The 16,784-nt window shown below is 34.9% G+C and overlaps 1 long non-coding RNA gene across 2 annotated transcripts in view; it reads right to left on the bottom strand.

Annotated features, from left to right (window-relative positions):
• Window positions 1–7,826: 7,826 nt before the first annotated feature.
• LOC141514849 (uncharacterized) overlaps window positions 7,827–16,784 on the bottom strand; it is a 75,406-nt gene continuing 66,448 nt past the window's right edge. The window contains exons 2-3 of one of the 2 annotated variants that reach the window (XR_012476130.1): window positions 8,429–8,489; window positions 7,827–7,964 (exon numbers count right to left, since the gene is read on the bottom strand). This is a non-coding gene — a long non-coding RNA (uncharacterized LOC141514849). The remainder of the gene's footprint in view (window positions 7,965–8,428; window positions 8,490–16,784) is intronic. The other variant, XR_012476131.1, reaches the window with a different exon arrangement.

Genomic DNA, 16,784 nt, shown 5'->3' with positions numbered 1-16,784 from the left:
ACATGGTAGATGCTTAATAAACTCTTATTGTGTTGGATCGGAATAAACTAGTGTTCTGTCTTAATCAAAATGAGACTGGCTAGCCCTAGGCTACAACATGCTATACTAATCGGATGTTAAGTCTGTAGCCAATTCTCTGATAGATAGGGAAGCATAAATCTTTATCCTTCAAAGTACACTGACTAACTCTGAACTACCACAGCATGTAGATTAATGCCTGGGCAAAATTCAGTTTTTCTTAGATGCTATTTTTCTATATCAACATTTTCTCTAGATCATGAGCTCCCCCAGAGAAGAGACAATGGCTTACACTTCTCCTATGGCTTTCTCAAGATCTAAAGTGGCGTTGGGCACAGACCACCAGTAACTGGTGTCCAGTCAGTTAACAAATGAGATAAGATACTTGCTGACAAATACTTAATTCTCAACATTAGATATTCCATTTGGTAACAGGTCCATTAAACGCTGACTTTAAATCAACAAAATAGAAAATTAAAGTTTTTGTTATTTAAAATAAAGATGAAAGAAAAGTAGCATTTGTCTTGGGCAAAAAGGAAACAAATCAATAGATGAAATTTAGATTGATCATTAAGGTTTAACAACTTTAATACTTATTTTGTTTTATCCCAACAGACATCCTGGGGTGAGAGTTCTTTTACAGACAATTTGAAGTCTGGCTAAAATTGAGATTGGTAACCTAAATAAGGTTGTTGTCCTTTGTTCTCAAAGAGGACCAAAATGACAACACTATATTGGAGTCAATTTATAGGTGGCAGACTGTAAGGTGATCAGTACTAGCTCAGAATGCTTTACTACAGGTTGGGCACAAATGGTCCATGTGAATATTTGAGGTGGAGATGGATTCTCTGAACTTGCAAATCTCATGTTTCTTTTAAGCTCCTACACTTCTTTGCTCATGAAGCACAGGCTCAAGGAGCTCTGCTAGGTGGACCTTTGCCAGTTTCTTCCATGTTATGTAATCATTTCCACAATTCTTCAGAAAAATCTTCAGACAACAATGAATTCAGTCCAACTTTGTAGGCTTTCAGTTTGGGAGGCAGTTTAACACCTCTTCTTTCCCACACCTTCCTTCAAAACCTCCCAAACACTAATCTAACTCTAGCAATGTGTCAACTTCATCATCTGAAAAGTGTACTGCCAAGATAAATGAACTTAACCACAGCATTCAAAACTTCTCTATTTACTATAGCTGATGGTTTCACATATGGATTGTGTGATGCTGGACACTGGGGAACCTACATTTTCTCTGGTTAGGCCAAAATTAGCATGAGCAGCAGCAGGAAATCAGATGCCGCATTGAGTGTATGAACATCTGTGTAACAAAAAATCATGTACCAACTTCTTGATTCTCCTAATACCATCACTTAAGGTCTCCCCCCACCCCCAAGGCTCTCTCCTGGACTTTCTCTTCTGCCTCCATTCCACTTTATTTGGTAAGCTCATTTATGCTGTTTCTCAAATCTATTTAACCTATCCTAACTTCTCTGCTGCCCTCCAATCTTGCTATTTCCAAATGCCTTTCAGACAGAACTAAATGTTCATTAGACATCTTAAATACAACATGTCCAAAACTAAATTCATTATTAAACTCCAGTGACTATTGAATTTTATATTTATATATATGTTATGTATATGATGTATATGTGCAGATATATAAAATTTATATATCTATACATATTATATATGCATACATACATACATAAAATATATAGACTTTAACCCTATACAACTCCTCTATGAAATAAAATATTATCTATATTTTAAAGACAAGGAAAATAAAGCACAGATTAAGTGATTTGTCCAAGGCCACACAGCTAGTAATTTTCCAGGACTGAATTTGAACCCTAGTTTTCCTGACTCAGATGAATGATATGTCTAGGCCAACAACAAAGCATTTCAGAAAGTCAAATGAGTTTAAATAAAAGATACAATTTTAAATTATATATTATATATATACATATATATATATATATAAATGCAAGATACTATCAAGTAAGGTCAATAAAACAAATTTAATATTTCCACTATAGTACTTTTAAAGAACTTCCAACAGCAAATTAAGATACTCCTATCCATTAAAGACAATTACTATATGATAAAATATTCTATTTTATTGCCTAATGTCTACTGAAAGAATTTTCCTCAACACTGATTACTGCTGTAGGGCCTTAAGTTCTACAGATTGTGTCTAATGACCACAAAAACACGAGATTTCTTGTATATGCAATTCATAGCAACTCTACCATGAAAAACACCACAGTCTTACTTTATCTCCAGCCTCAAAAGTCAATTGTACTTTAAAACATTAAGTGTATAAGCACATTCACATTTTTCCCAATGCATAGAATAACCTTTAATTTAGTAAACCTGAAATAAAGACTTTTTGACCTTAACAAATTAAATAGATATAAGCTAGTGTTAAGGGACTGATCTGCAGCCACTCTTTCCCAGCACTCTCCTTTTTAAAAGTGATCTTCAAAGTCCTGTTGCTAACCACTGAATAACTATACTAATAATCATGAAATGTTCTACAGGGCAGAGATCAAGAAACTTTATCACTTAGAACACTTCCTTTTCTCACCTCTCTTGTCCAGCCAATTGCCAAAGACTGTCATTGCCACCATAGAAATCTCTGATATTTACCCTTTCCAGTCTCTTTCATAACCTAGTTCCTTGCCCCATCCTACCACCTTGCCAGTCTTTCCCCTTCTTCCCCACTATATACTCTTCATTTCAGTGTCATTCATCTCCTAAGAGATGAGCCCAGGCCTTTTCTCTGATTCTCCCCCATCCTTAGAATGTTCTGCCTCATCTCTGTCCCTGGTTTCCCAACTCAAATTTTACCTTCTTTCAACCACTTAATTATAATGCCATCTTTCATTTAATTATTTTTCCATTTTTTTCTGTTTAGAGTTTGTACAAATTTGCTTGTTGTTTCCTGCATTAGATTGTGAGCCCTTTGAGAGCAGGGACTTAATGAATGTTTATTGACTTTTATATACTTCCTTATATAGAGACCCTTATTTCTTCCTACTTTGTTGTTGTTCAACTGTTTTTCAGTCATGTCTGACTTGTGATTGTTTCCTTGGTAAAGATTCTAGAGTACTTTGGGCATTCCTTTCTCCAGCTCATTTTCTGGGTAAGGAAACTGAGGCAAACAAAGACTTTGTCTGGGCTCACTAATTGAGGAAGTTGAGTCTTCTTGATCCAGGCCCAGCAATCTCTCCACTGCATACCTCACCTAACTGCCCCATTTCCTATGTAGACTATTGAAATTATTTGCTAATTGATATTTTTACAGTCTCACCCTTTCAATCACTCTTAATCAACAAGTATCGCCACTCTCAAGAAACATTCTAATGGAGATGACAGAATACCTATATATAGATATACATATATAGATATGTTATATATATGTATATTTATATATGCATAAATGTACAGAATAAATAAGAAGTGATAAATATAAGTAAATGCAAAACAGTTAAATACTAGGTAGTTTAGGACAGAGGGCACTAGGTGCATGAGGGCAAGAGGAGGAAGGGAAATCTGGAAAGATTTCAAATAGATTACATTAGTAAGGAATATTTTTCTGCCAAGGGTCATCTGGATATTTATAGCATCATTTGTGAGCTATCTTTGATCAAACATATAATTAATTCACCCCTTAAAGACTTCTAGATTTATTGAATTTTGAGTCCCACCTTGTTGTCTTGGCAATGCCATAGGAAGTGCCCCTGACATAAAACAACCCTATCCATTTTTCTGCCAGACTAATTTTATTCAATGATTTGGCCACGAAACTCCTTTGTACAAAAATCTCTAAAGGTTCTCTATTATTTCTTGAATAAAGAACTGTGTAGATAAATATTTGTCAAGTTCTTTTCCTTTGCCTAGCATTCACAGCTTTCTTCTATGTAGTATTAACTTAAGTTTACTCCTTTTCAGATTACCACACATTAACCAAATATTATTTTAATATATTTATTTTCATGTTTTGTAAAGATTAGAGAACCTAACATGCATTTGTTGTAGTATTCTCCATCAGAGAACCACCAAATGTATACTCAGTAACATTTCCTAAGTAAATGTAACTAAAAAATAAGTCCGCATCCTAGGACCTGAAGCACATCTGGGCAGGTTGGGCAGATTCAGTAATGAACTGGTACCTCCAAAATAAATCATTTGGATTTTGCACCATGCAGTGCAGTCTTAGTAGGCTCATGTGTAGTTGAACTGCAGACCAAATATTGATATGTCAAAGTAAGGCCATATTCATTATAAGATTTTATTTTAGCACTACATACAAATTTATTCACTTTCATGTAAGTCAGCTATTGAGATCTTACTTCCTCAACCTATTTAATCTGCTGAGTTTATTATGCAAAAACCATTTATAAATGTGTATACCGGTTAGGGCTATAGTGTGCTACAAAATATTCTTATTTAGTGATATCCTTCATTGTCATCTCAAAAGAGAAAGGTGTTTGCAAACTTGGAATCATTACATAAAAGTCAACTCTTATGATTTCTATTATTATTATTGGCAAATCAATCACATTTTAGCTTCCAGGTCTCAAAAGAAAATGTGCATTTTTGAAGTTAATTTTCAGGAAATAGGATATTGTTAGGCAAGGGGGGTACTATTGGATTTTATTCTATCTTAAGGAAAATCAAAATGTTCTATCATTTAAAAAATTCTATTTAGAAAGTATTACTAGATAAGAGGCTACAAAAGGATGAATTTCAAACATCAAATTCTGCCAACAAACTAGGGTGGAATTGAGTTCTTTGGTAATTCTCTATTATAGCTTCCTTGTGTTCAAAGTCACCCAATTCCAAGGACTAGTTGTATTAATAAATAATTGTAAAGTTCTTTGGAAAATGGCAAACCCTACAAAAAACATCATTGTCCTGAGTTTTAGTCTACTTTCATGTTAGCCTACTTTTAAACTTTTATTTGAAGGCCTAAGACAACCAATACAAATTCCTTGACCTTAATACAAAAAGTCAGTTCTCCAGATAAAATATTTCCCTCTTAATATATTATAGGAAGTAGCTTTATTATCACAGAGATCCTTGAATTAAGACACTTAAAGACTTGAATTCAAGAGTTAGTCTATTTTCTCCAATAAGAGCAAAGGTATATAGGGGCTTGATATTTTGTTTTGCATATTCCAATTCACTGGAAGGTAGATGAGAAGGAATTAAACAGAAGTTCCATAAAGGAAATAGCAAAAAAAAAAAAATTATGACCATTAAAAAAGAAAGATGGGCTAACCACATAATTGAGGGCTAATCAGTAGAATAGGCCAAATTCTCTATTGATATGCATGTGAGATACCTTAAATGGCCCTCAGGATATGGATAATTCCCTTGTGCTAGATTTACAATATTTAATTTTTAACAAGTTGTACAGTTGAAACCTCATTGAAAAACATTTAAAAACTGATGGGGACAACAAAGGGCTATCTCTTGTAAGATGACAAAAGGGGAAAAAAGGGGAATAGCAAAAAAATATTCAACTAACAACTTGGCTTCAATTACATCTTTTTTTTTTAGGTTTTTGAAAGGCAGATGGGCTTAAGTGGCTTGCCCAAGGCCATATAGCTATGTAATTATTAAGTGTCTGAGGACAGATTTGAACTCTGGTGCTCCTGACTCCCGAGCTGGTGTTCTAGCGATTGTGCCACCTAGCCATCCCTTTCAATTACATCTTTAAAAAATCCCTTGACATTAAATCTCTGGGCATGAAACCTAATTTGGTGATGGAGAGATGGGAGTCTACACTTGAGATTTCATTGGTTTTGGGAAGCCCAGATGGAGAAGATCCCACATTTGTTTGGTCCGTATGTATATGCTGGTTTGTGTGCATGGCTAGAGTATGTGTTAGTGTTATATGAGTGAATGTGTTGTTTGTATGCATCTGTGGCTATAAATGTGTGTACATTTCTTTGGTTGAGTGTATGTGTTTATATGTCTGAGTGCATATGAGTGAGTATTTGAATGTATGTGTTTGTACGTGTTTGTATTATACATGTATATATGTGTATATGTGCATGTGTCTGTAGATATGTGTGCTTTGTGTGTATGTGTTTGTATTTGTGTTTGTTTATGTATATTTTGGGGTATGTGCATGTGGGTTGGTATGTGTTTATATGGATGTGTTTGAGTTTTGTCTGTATGTATTACATGTGTATGTGTGAATTTGTATTTGTGATTGTGTGCTTGTGTGTATTTGTGTTTTTGTATACTTGTGTGTTGTGTGTACATGTGTGTATTTGTATTGTGTGCATGGTGTGTGTGGCTGTGCATGTGTGTGTGTGTGTGTGTGTGGCTGTCTGTCTTTTGTATCTTTGTGTATATGTATTGTGTTGGTGTCTGTAGATGTGTGCTTGTGTGTTTGTGTATGTGCCTGTGGGGTTATCTGTGCCTTTGTATTTGTGCATGTGGTTGTGTATGTATGTATGGATGTTAGAGAGGAGACTGATGGAAATGTGATTGCATAGAAAGTTAAGTGTGATAGTCAAGGTGGGAAGGGAGCAGGCATTCATTCAGCACTGACTGTAGCTGATGCTATACTTTCCAAACATATCAGGTTAAATGACAAAAAGAACCATTGGCAGAAACAGGGAAGCTGACTGGATGGACAGATTTTAGGGATGCTTTCCCCACTACATTTTAATGCCCAAGTATCATAAAGTGCCTGAAGAGTCTACATGCAAACACAAAAACACATACACACATGCAAACACAACTACACACACACACACACACACACACACACACACACACACACAAACACACCTCACCAGACCTTAGCAAGATCTAGATTTATTTCCCATCTCTGATACATAATCCTATCCATTGCAAAGAAAATGTCACCATGGACTAGTACAGAGAGTTTCCTCCTCAGGAAGCTCCATATACCAATAGGAAACACTTTCATTTGCTATCCTAAATACACGTGTCCCTCTTCTACTCACAGGAAAAGTCACCAGATTTGACATCTGAGAACTCGCTTCAAATTAAGCCTGTGCTTCTATCAGTATGACCTTAGAAAATCAAATTAATCTGTTTCATTTTCCTCATCTATAAAATGAGTAGGCTGGAGGATGATGCCTTCTAGAACTAAATCTAAAATCCTCTACTTTTAATGTAAAGTGCAAACCCTCCCTCGTTTGTGCTTTTTCATGCATGTAGACCCTGGTCACAATACCAGGGGCTTCATAAGAAGTCTTTCAGCACATCTCCAGCCTCCATCCCCACTCCCCGCCCCCCCTAGAAACTCACTTATTTAACCCTGCCATTAAAAAATTCTTCTTTTGGTCTGTCACTGAAGGGCTCCCTGCTCCATGAAACATGACTGTATCCCACCCACCCAAACTGAAAGCACTACTTTTCTCCCTGAGTAGAATGTTCTAGTGAATTTTGCTCAGATCTCTCCTTTGGGAACAGAACACTCTTCCTTCTGTCATAACATGGTAAACCCTGGAGTTTAATTAAATTACATGTTAAATGCTTTCTGGATGATCCTGGGAAAAGTACAATCTTTCAGAACTTTGATTTAATCATCAATAAAATGGAAATAATAATTGTTTTAATTGCCTCAGTAGGTGATTGAGAGTTACACAGATGGGAATGAACAATTGGATATCTTAGCTCAAGAACAATGTTTACTGAATATAAGAAAATAAAACTTGATCACTTTGATACATGTTTTAAAAACCTTATATCCTAATTTATACTCAGTGATTCAAAACAGAAAGATCTTGGAATGAAGTGCCACTTGTGTTGTTTATTAAAGGAAACAATACACCTAGCAACAGATGACTACAGCTCCAGGTACCTTCATTAATCCCTTTTATGTGATTCTCTCAACAATGACTCTCCGATGACATCACTCATGCAAATTGGCCTTGTTTTGAAGTGGTCCCCTCCTACTATCCAACATATAGAGGATTTCATGTTAAAGTAGTTAAATAATCTAATACCAAATTGTGCCTGTGCTTCTATTGGTATCATACCAAATACTTAAAAACAGGGTAGTCTGTGGAGATCATAGGAGACATTTCTAAACTACACAAAGGATGTAATTTCTTAGGAATTTAAAGAAAAATTAAGGCTGGTATATAATTCAAGGGGATATCAATAAATCATAAAAATAATTATTAATTATAATATCTAGCAATTATATAACATTTAAAGTTCACAAAATGATGGATTATACCCGCAAAGTAATTTTTTTTACTATTTATATAAAAATATATTTTAAAATATTTCAGAAACACAAAGGCTACTTTTATATTATAAAAACTATGAGTATCATTTTTAGACACAATACTTAAGGATATTTAGCAATACATTTAAGAACAAATGAAAAATCATTTATTAAGCGTTTACTTACTAGACAACAGGCGCCGAGTTAAGCGAATAAAGTGCATCTTTGATCTGCGAGAGATTATAATCTAGTAGGTGGAAAAACAACAGATAAAGGGGAGTGAGGGCCAGAAGAGAGACTCACAGGTCAATTAATTGACATCAGAGGTAAAAAAAAATCTTTACTTTAGTGCTTATATTCTCTCTCCAATGACATGGAGAACAAATACTTGTCCATCCTATCTGACTAATATTTCTACCTCCCTGTAAATGCTTCATAGGAAGTCCATTCAATATTATGGGGCCCTTCTACTTCTAGAGCACAGCATAGAGGTCCCATTGCTTACTATCCAATGTCTATGAAAAACTAAAGTACATTTTAGATAACTCTTCCTTAAATAGCAACAGAATTATTACCTATTTAATGTTCATTTAAAGGCTATACTATATTAATATTTTATAATTTATATTTATCTGTATTAGCCTCAAGTTGTATGAAGCTACAATTATCAATTCTGTGAGATTCGAACTCCCCTAGGTTTACAGGGCTCTTTTTATAAATGACTAATCCTAAGAGGCAGAGTAAGGATGGTGAAGAGCTGGAAAGTAGCTTGTACTTTCCCCAGTTTCCCTCAAAAACATCTTGAAATCACGACTCTAAATGTATTCTGAAGTGACAGAACCCTAAAAATAAAAGAGTAACAGAAAACAATAAAAAAAATTTAAAAAAAATTTAAAACATTTAAAAAATGTTTGTAATTAAAAAAAGAAATAAAGGACAAGTGTAAAATAATTTTCCAGCTTAAAATAAATTAGAAGGACCTCAGAAAAGGTCTGTCTGACTTAGGTGAAAGGGGAAGGGAGCCAAGTAAAGCTGGTGTCCAAAGCAAGAGGGAAGGCAACCTGAGGCTCAACCACATCACAGATCAGTAATCCAGGTCCCTTGGTCCAGGCTGATCAGGCCAATGGCACAGTAGATCCGATGTGAACACACTCACTCCAATACAAAAGGTTTAACTAAGCTTAACTAAAAAGGAGTAACTAGGTATGGACACAGTAGTATCATGGCAAACCACCACCTCCCAAAGCCAGGGCCCTGACTCCCAAGAAAAAAAAAATCTTTGTACCCACCCCTGTAGGTGAACTCACCTCTGAAAGTCAGGAAGTAAAGAGAAGAGTGAGCAAAAACAGAAAAGTACCCTGACTACATCACAATGCTGCTATAGAAACAGAGAAACAAAGAACAAACTCAGAATGTCAAAATGACTATAGGTAAAAGAAAAATTAAAGAGATAGTCACTAATTTGGAAAAGAAAAGATAAAAATTAATTGAAGAAATCAATTTCCTAAAAAGTCAAATTGGTACAAAAGTCTGAAAAAGGACTTATTTCTATAATATAGAGAAAACTGAGTTAAATTTATAACAACACAAGTAATTTCCCAATTGATAAATGGCCAAAAATTATGAAAAGGCAATTCTCAGATGAAGAAATTAAAACTATCTCTAGTCATTACCATCTAAATCATTATAAAATCAGTTTAAATCATTATCAAAGGACTTTTAAATAAAATTTTATATTTTCCCCCAGTTAAATGTAAAAAGAAGTTTCCACATTCATTTTTGAAACCTTGAATTGTGCTTTCTCTCCCTCTCACCCCAATGCCCCTCATAGAGAAAGCAAGTTATTTAATATAGTTTGGAAATGTATAATCATGAAAAACATGACCATAACTATAAAGTTGTGAAAGTAAACATAATCCCCTCAAGAAAGGAGAAATCTCAAAAAATAGATAAATAAAAGTATGCCTCATTTTGTACTCAGACACCATGAGTTAGATTCTTGATCATCACTCTTTAAGAACTGTCTTGGCCACAGCATTGATAATCTCCTCTGAAAACTGTTCATATCTTTTGATGATTTATCAATTGGGGAAAGGCTCTTTTTTTTATAAATTTGACTCACCACTCTATGTTTAAGAAGGGAAGTCTTTTATCAGAGAAATTTATTTCAATATTTTATCCCATAGTTACTATAGTTAACTGTATTTCCCTCTATCTTATTTCTATCATTCCCCCATTTATTCCATTCTCTCTTCTTTTACCATCTCTCTCTCTTCAAAAGTAGTTTCCATAAAGTTTTTCCTCCTCCACAGTATTTCTTCTCTTCTATCACTTCCCTTTCCCCTTTCTCCCACTGCAATGCTTTTCTACGTTCCTCTAAGGGTAAGATATATTTCTATACCCAATTGAGTATAATTATTATTCCCTCTCTGAGCCAATTTTGATAAGAGAAAGGCTCACTCATTCCCCATCATGTCCCCCATCTTCCACTCTACCACAAAACCTTTTTCTTATGTCTTTATATGAAATAACTTACCCCATTTTACCTCCCTCTTTCACTTTCCCTGGACACTTGTCTCTCAACTCTTAACTCCATATTTTTAATATAGTATCCATTCAAATTCAACTCCCACATGTGCCTTGTCTATATATGCTCCTCTAACTCTTCTAATAAATGTGAAAGTTCATGTGAGTTACCAGTATCATCTTCCCAAGCCAGGTTGAGCCTCAACCACACCTCAGATCAGTAAGCCAGGCCCCTTGCTCCAGGTTTACCAGTGGCACAGCAGATCTGCTGTGAACACTCCCCCTCCAACACAAAAGATTTAATTAAGCTTAACTAAAAACATTTAATTAGGGATGGACACAGTAGTATCATGGCAAACCATCACATCCCAAGACTAGGGCCCTGGCTCCCAAGAAAAAAATTTTGTACTCCACTACGCGAGCTCACCTATGAACGTCAGGAAATAAAGAGAATGAGCAAAAAACAGAAAAGAACCCTGACTATAAGGGAATGTTGCTATAGCAACAGAGACAAACAAAAACAAACTTGGAATGTTAAACTGACTATAGGTAGAAGAAAAATTAAAGAGATAGTCAATAATTTGGGAAAGGAAAGTCGAATTGGTACAAAAGTCTAATAAAAGACTTATTTCTATAATATACAGAAAACTGAGTTAAATTTATATGAACACAAGTAACTTGCCAATAGATAAATGGCCAAAAATTACAAAAAAAGGCAATTCTCAGATGAAGAAACTAAAACTATCTATAGTCATGACCATCTAAGTCACTATAAAATCAGTTTAAATCATTATAAAAGGTCCTTTAAATTAATTTTATATTTTTCCCCAGTTAAATGCAAAAACAAGTTTCCACATTCATTTTTAAAACCTTGAGTTGTGTTTTCTCTCCCCCTCACCCCAATGGCCCTCATAGAAAAAGCAAGGCTTTTAATATAATTTGGTAATGTATAATCATGAAAACCATGGCCACAACAGTCAAGTTGTAAAAGAAACATAACCCCCTCAAGAAAAGAGAAATCTCAAAAAAACAAAAACAAATAAAAGTATGCCTCATTTTGTCCTATCTTGGGACAGATACTTGATCATCAGACTTTAACACCTGTCTTGAGCCAGATCATTGATAATCCCCTGAGAACCATATCTTTTGATCATTTATCAATTGGGGAATGGCTCTTATTTTTTTTTATAAATTTAACTCAGAGCTCTATGTTTGAGTAGTGAAGTCTTATCAGAGAAACTTATTTCAATATTTTATTCCACAGTTAACTCTGTTTCCCTCTCTCTGCTTTTACCCTCTCCCTTCAAAAGTAGTTTCCATAAGGTTATTCCTCACCCACATCTTCCTTCTCTTCTATCACTTCCCTTTCCCTTTCTCCCATCCCAACTCTTTCCTACTTTCCTCTAGGGTAAGATACATTTCTATACCCAATTGAGAGTGTACTTATTCCCTCTGAGCCAATTTTGAGAAGAGTAAGGCTCACTCATTCCCCATCATGTCTTCCATTTTCCACTACACTGAAAAATCTTTTTCTTATGTCTTTTTACATGAAATAACTTACCCCATTTTAGCTCCCTCTTTCCCTTTCTCTGGATCCTCATCTCTCATCTCTTAACTCCATCTTTTTAATATATTATCCCTTCAAATTCAACTCCCACCTGTGCCTTGTGTCTATATGCTCCTCTAACTCTTCTAATAAAAGTGAAAGTTCATATGAGTTATCACAATATAATCTTCCCAAGCCAACTTGAGCCTCAATCACACCCCAGATCAATAAGCCAGGCCCCTTGCTCCAGATTTACTAGGCCAGTGGCACAGCAGATCCATTGTGAACACTCCCACTCCAACACAAAAGATTAACTAATCTTTACTAAAAAATGTTTAATTAGTTATGGACACAGTAGTATCATGGCAAACCACCTCCTCCGAAGGGCAGGACACTGGCTCCCAAGATAAAAATTTTGTGCCCCAGTAGGCAAGCTCACCTCTGAACGTCAGGAAGTAAAAAGAAGAATGAGTAAAAACAGAAAAGAACACTGAGTATAATAGAATGCTGCTATAGCAACAGAGACAAACAAAAAACAAACTCAGAATGTCAAACTGAACTGACTATAGGTAGAAGAAAATTTAAAGAGATAGTCACTAATTAGGAAAAAGATAAAAATTAATTGAAGAAATCAATTTCCTAAAAAGTCGAATTGGTACAAAAGTCTAATAAAAGACTTATTTCTATTATATACCGAAAACTGAGTTAAATTTATATGAACACAAGTAACTTGCCAATAGATAAATGGCCAAAAATTACAAAAAAGGCAATTCCCAGATGAAGAAACTAAAACTATCTATAGTCATGACCATCTAAGTCATTATAAAATCAGTTTAAATCATTATAAAAGGTCTTTTAAATTAGTTTTATATTTTTCCCCAGTTAAATGCAAAAACAAGTTTCCACATTCATTTTTAAAACCTTGAGTTGTGTTTTTTCTCCCTCTCACCCCAATGGCCCTCATAGAGACAGCAAGTTTTTTAATATAGTTTGGTAATGTATAATCATGAAAATCATGACCACAACAGTCAAGTTGTAAAAGAAACATAACCCCCTCAAGAAAAATCTCAAAAAAATAAAAGTATGCCTCATTTTGTATTCAGATATCATGAGTCCTATCTTGGGACAGATACTTGATCATCAGTCTTTAAGACCTGTCTTGGGCCAGAGCATTGATAATCTCCTCTGAAAACCATATCTTTTGATCATTTAACAACTGGGGAATGGCTCTTATTTTTTTTTTTTATAAATTTAACTCAGAGCTCTGTTTGAGTAGTGAAGTCTTTTAACAGAGAAACTTATTTCAATATTTTATCCCACAGTTATTATAGTTAACTGTTTCCCTCTATCTCTCTGCTTTTACCCTCTCTTCAAAAGTAGTTTCCATAAGGTTATTCCTCACCCACATCTTCCTTCTCTTCTATCACTTCCCTTTCCCCTTTCTCCCATCCCAACTCTTTCCTACTTTCCTCTAGGGTAAGATACATTTCTATACCCAACTGAGAGTGTACTTATTCCCTCTGAGCCAGTTTTGAGAAGAGTAAGGCTCACTCATTCCCCATCATGTCCCCCATTTTCCACTACACTGAAAAATCTTTTCCTTATGTCTTTTTACATGAAATAACTTACCCCATTTTAGCTCCCTCTTTCCCTTTCTCTGGACCCTCATCTCTCATCTCTTAACTCCATCTTTTTAATATATTATCCCTTCAAATTCAACTCCCACCTGTGCCTTGTGTCTATATGCTCCTCTAACTCTTCTAATAAAAGTGAAAGTTCATATGAGTTATCACAATATAATCTTCCCAAGCCAACTTGAGCCTCAATCACACCCCAGATCAATAAGCCAGGCCCCTTGCTCCAGATTTACTAGGCCAGTGGCACAGCAGATCTGTTGTGAATACTCCCACTCCAACACAAAAGATTAACTAATCTTTACTAAAAAATGTTTAATTAGTTATGGACACAGTAGTATCATGGCAAACCACCTCCTCCGAAGGGCAGGACACTGGCTCCCAAGATAAAAATTTTGTACCCCAGTAGGCAAGCTCACCTCTGAACGTCAGGAAGTAAAAAGAAGAATGAGTAAAAACAGAAAAGAACACTGAGTATAATAGAATGCTGCTATAGCAACAGAGACAAACAAAAAACAAACTCAGAATGTCAAACTTAACTGACTATAGGTAGAAGGAAAATTTAAAGAGATAGTCACTAATTAGGAAAAAGAAAAATTAATTGAAGAAATCAATTTCCTAAAAAGTCGAATTGGTACAAAAGTCTAATAAAAGACTTATTTCTATAATATACAGAAAACTGAGTTAAATTTATATGAACACAAGTAACTTGCCAATAGATAAATGGCCAAAAATTACAAAAAAGGCAATTCCCAGATGAAGAAACTAAAACTATCTATAGTCATGACCATCTAAGTCATTATAAAATCAGTTTAAATCATTATAAAAGGTCCTTTAAATTAGTTTTATATTTTTCCCCAGTTAAATGCAAAAACAAGTTTCCACATTCATTTTTAAAACCTTGAGTTGTGTTTTCTCTCCCTCTCACCCCAATGGCCCTCATAGAGACAGCAAGTTTTTTAATATAGTTTGGTAATATATAATCATGAAAATCATGACCACAACAGTCAAGTTCTAAAAGAAACATAACCCCCTCAAGAAAAATCTCAAAAAAATAAAAGTATGCCTCATTTTGTATTCAGATATCATGAGTCCTATCTTGGGACAGATACTTGATCATCAGTCTTTAAGACCTGTTTTGGGCCAGAGCGTTGATAATCTCCTCTGAAAACCATATCTTTTGATCATTTAACAACTGGGGAATGGCTCTTATTTTTTTTTTTTATAAATTTAACTCAGAGCTCTGTTTGAGTAGTGAAGTCTTTTAACAGAGAAACTTATTTCAATATTTTATCCCACAGTTATTATAGTTAACTGTTTCCCTCTATCTCTCTGCTTTTACCCTCTCTCTTCAAAAGTAGTTTCCATAAGGTTATTCCTCACCCACATCTTCCTTCTCTGTTAACACTTCCCTTTCCCCTTTCTCCCATCCCAACTCTTTCCTACTTTCCTCTAGGGTAAGATACATTTCTATACCCAACTGAGAGGGTACTTATTCCCTCTGAGCCAGTTTTGAGAAGAGTAAGGTTCACTCATTCCCCATCATGTCCCCCATTTTCCACTACACTGAAAAATCTTTTACGTATGTCTTTTTACATGAAATAACTTATCCCATTTTAGTTCCCTCTTTCCCTTTCTCTGGACCCTCATCTCTCATCGCTTAACTCCATCTTTTTAATATATTATCCCTTCAAATTCAACTCCCACCTGTGCCTTGTCTCTATATGCTCCTCTAACTCTTCTAATAAAAGTGAAAGTTCATATGAGTTATCACAGTATCATCTTCCCAAGCCTACTTGAGCCTCAACCACACCCCAGATCAGTAAGCCAGGCCCCTTGCTCCAGGTTTACCAGGCCAGTGGCACAGCAGATCCGTTGTGAACACTCCCACTCCAACACAAAAGATTAACTAATCTTTACTAAAAAATGTTTAATTAGTTATGGACACAGTAGTATCATGGCAAGCCACCTCCTCCGAAGGGCAGGACACTGGCTCCCAAGATAAAAATTTTGTACCCCAGTAGGCGAGCTCACCTCTGAACGTCAGGAAGTAAAAAGAAGAATGAGTAAAAACAGAAAAGAACCCTGAGTATAATAGAATGCTGCTATAGCAACAGAGACAAACAAAAAACAAACTCGGAATGTCAACATGAACTGACTATAGGTAGAAGAAAAATTAAAGAGATAGTCACTAATTAGGAAAAAGAAAGATAAAAATTAATTGAACAAATCAATTTCCTAAAAGTCAAATTGGTACAAAAGTCTAATAAAAGAATTATTTCTATAATATACAGAAAACTGAGTTAAATTTATATGAACACATGTAACTTGCCAATAGATAAATGGCCAAAAATTACAAAAAGGCAATTCTCAGGTGAAGAAACTAAAACTATCTATAGTCATGACCATCTAAGTCATTATAAAATCAGTTTAAATCATTATAAAAGGTCCTTTAAATTAGTTTTATATTTTTCCCCAGTTAAATGCAAAAACAAGTTTCCACATTCATTTTTAAAACCTTGAGTCGTGTTTTCTCTCCCTTTCACCCCAATGGCCCTCATAGAGAAAGCAAGTTATTTAATATAGTTTGGTAATGTATAATCATGAAAACCATGACCACAACAGTCAAGTTGTAAAAGAAACATAACCCCCTCAAGAAAAGAGAAATCTCAAAAAAATAAAAGTATGCATTTTGTATTCAGACACCATGTGTCCTATCTTGGGACAGATACTTGATCATCAGTCTTTAAGACCTGTCTTGGCCAGAGAATTGATAATCTCCTCTGAAAACCATATCTTTTGATCATTTATCAACTGGGGAATGGCTCTTATTTTT

Source organism: Macrotis lagotis, chromosome 1 (genome assembly GCF_037893015.1).
Source record: "Macrotis lagotis isolate mMagLag1 chromosome 1, bilby.v1.9.chrom.fasta, whole genome shotgun sequence".
NCBI classification, from domain to species: Eukaryota; Metazoa; Chordata; class Mammalia; order Peramelemorphia; family Peramelidae; genus Macrotis; species Macrotis lagotis.
Note: the sequence above shows the minus strand (reverse complement) of the source record. Positions and strands in the feature narration are given on the sequence as shown.